A 2,684-nucleotide genomic window follows, 5' to 3' on the forward strand; every position below is an offset into this window, starting at 1 on the left:
ACATATTTTCAAAAGCGCTCCGACGTTTTCGGAGACATCTGTTACCCACTAGCTCGATAGCTAGCCGGGGGCTAGGTCACTAGCGCAGTGAGAACACCGGACTCCCCGCAAATCGTTTTCAAACCCACCGCCGTCTTTCGCTACTCAGGTTAAATATATACGAGTCACTTAGATAACTTAAAATGTTATTGGTTGGCATTTTTTTTAGTATTTTATTTCCTGAGTAAATCGGTTTGTCTGAGATTAAAGTTATAGTTTTTACACAGCTGAATAAACGTCAAGCAGACAGCTGATTATCAGAAGTGTGAGATGCTCCAGAATATACTCCGGTGTCCTGTTATATTTTAGATAGCAAGGAGTTTATTAAACTTCACCGAAACAATCTGCAAATTTCATTAAAATTTAATAAACGATCATCTTGTCTTTATTTTTAGTTTGCACAGACCTGAAACACTTAAAGCTGTAAGCTAATGATAGTTATATAAGAGCAAATGCTGCTGGTGCAATAAGCTGTAGTTTTACGTCCAATGGATGATGATCTGATTAGTCGACTAATCACAAAAATAATCGGTGCCTCGGAGCCGTCCTCCCCTGTGGGCCTGTAAAACAGCACAAAACACAAAGAAATGAGAAGGCTGCTACTAGATTTTAATTTCAACATTGAAAAAAAAACAAAGACAGGATATAATCAGGGGTTCTCAGAATAACTAGCCCCTGGCCACGCACTTTATACACTTTTTTTCCACACACACACACATGAACATTGGTCACAGTTCTCACAATTGATTCTCAAAGTGCAAACCTTTGTAGATTGCAAAACGTAAAAGTATTATTATGCCGCCGTTTCTCTTCATCTGCCTGCCACTTTCGTGCGCCTTTTCCCCTCGCGGTGCAGGTGTCTATTTCCGAATGAGGCTCATAGTTATGGGTGTTTTTGTGCTGTTTTCTTTATTGGACGTGATGGTTATCAAAACCAAACATGATAAATTTGGCAAGCGCAGGAGACACGACACGGAGGAGATTTGTCAATCAGGCTGCAGAATGCAATGCTGTACTGTGCAGAAAAAATAAAATAAAAAAGAGGCAGTGACGGATGAACAGCGGGACCACTGTGTGCTGTTTATTAATAAACAATAAAATATATTCCTAAATGACAACATGCCTAAAAGCAGAACGGTATTTGTACGTCAGTGGGAAAATAGCGGTGGCTTGCTAGCTTTTGTGCGGCTTCCCCGGGTCAGTGAAAACTTGAGAGAAAACTTAAGAGAAATGAATGAACTTACCAGGTTGCCCGATCTCTTCACATATCTTCCTCCAAGCTCGGTCCTTTATATTCCTGTCTCGGTCCAGAAAGCAGCTGGTGTCGTACGGCTCCGGGTTGTTTGCTATGGCATTGATTAGCCTTCCTTCTATTGAAGAATAAAGGGCTTTGGCTGGATCTGCCCCTTTGACCTAGGTAACAGCCACGTCACCAGGCTCCTGATTGGTTGTCGCGGCGCGATTTTACGCTGGAGTTGAGATTTTTCCAACTCGAGCGGGGGACGCGAAACGCGTGTATGCACAAAATGCAACACATAAACTCACGCGCGTGGTTTTTTTCGCGAGTCAAACGCCTGAAACGCGCTACACTCACGCGCGTTTCTGGCGTTTTGGCGACGCAAATCTGCTTCCGAATTTTCGCGGGAGCCGCAATCGCGGGTCAGCGCGCCTTTCCATTGACTTTACATGTAAGCCTGACGCTCCGCCTGCCTCTATCGCGTTCGGTGTGAACACACCGTTAGTGAATCATGAAACACAGCTTGTTTAATCAACCCATGAATGCCTCTGTTAGCTACACAGAGTTGCTCAGAGTGCTTGTGTTACACTAGCTAATCTACTCAGTCACTTTAACAGAACTATTAACATTCACATCTCACAGAACTGATTTGATTGGAGCATTACAACACGTTTGCACAGAGCATAGGAGCGCACTGACTCTGCTTCACGAGCGCTCCACCTAACGAGCGGGCTCGCGGTGCGGTCGCGCGGGACACTCCTCTGGTTTTCTCCCGTGTTTACATATAAATAACTTTGGCGGACCGCCTTAACTCTCCCATTCACATTAACCTGGGTAACCATGGTGACAATAAACAACATTTTCGGTGCGAGCACCGTGTACCGACCTGTAAAAGCAGGTGAAGAGCAGAGTAAGGAAGACACGATGCATCTCTGCTTTCCTCCAGAACGTGTCTGAGGAAGCAGCGGAAGGTGGGCTCCACTTACTGCTCCCCGAAACCCCGGAGCAAGCACCAAAGTTCCGCCCTCACTGCTTTCTAACATAAAATGAATCCCTGTTACATGGATTTTCTATCCTCTTAAAGAAACTGAAAATAAATACATATAGCAATGAAAAATGTCCCGTTACATGAGTGTTTTACACAAAATAATATTCATGTGGTCATTCCCTCACAGCGGTGCCACAACTACACTGCTGTTTTGACAGAGACACAGTGTGTTTATCTAACTTGGCTGAAGCCAAAGTTCTCCAGACAAATTCAGTCTGTTTCTGCCAAGTGTGAACTCACTGGATGAGCGCCAGATACACAGAATCAAAAAGGGATAAATTACTTTTCTTATGTCATGTTCCCGTCACAAACTGGCTCAAGGAGAGGGGAAGCAGGAGTCCACAGATGAAATGTTCCTAT

At 44.2% G+C, this 2,684-nt stretch overlaps 1 long non-coding RNA gene across 1 annotated transcript in view; it reads right to left on the bottom strand.

Moving 5' to 3' along the window:
- LOC145424102 (uncharacterized) overlaps positions 1–2,443 on the bottom strand; it is a 3,150-nt gene extending 707 nt beyond the window's left edge. The window contains exons 1-2 of the long non-coding RNA XR_013905061.1: positions 1,284–2,443; positions 1–599 (exon numbers count right to left, since the gene is read on the bottom strand). The exon at positions 1–599 is cut by the window's left edge and continues 707 nt beyond it. This is a non-coding gene — a long non-coding RNA (uncharacterized LOC145424102). The remainder of the gene's footprint in view (positions 600–1,283) is intronic.
- Between the last annotated feature and the right edge of the window lie 241 nt (positions 2,444–2,684).

Source organism: Astatotilapia calliptera, chromosome 3 (assembly GCF_964374335.1).
Source record: "Astatotilapia calliptera chromosome 3, fAstCal68.1, whole genome shotgun sequence".
Classification (NCBI taxonomy): domain Eukaryota; kingdom Metazoa; phylum Chordata; class Actinopteri; order Cichliformes; family Cichlidae; genus Astatotilapia; species Astatotilapia calliptera.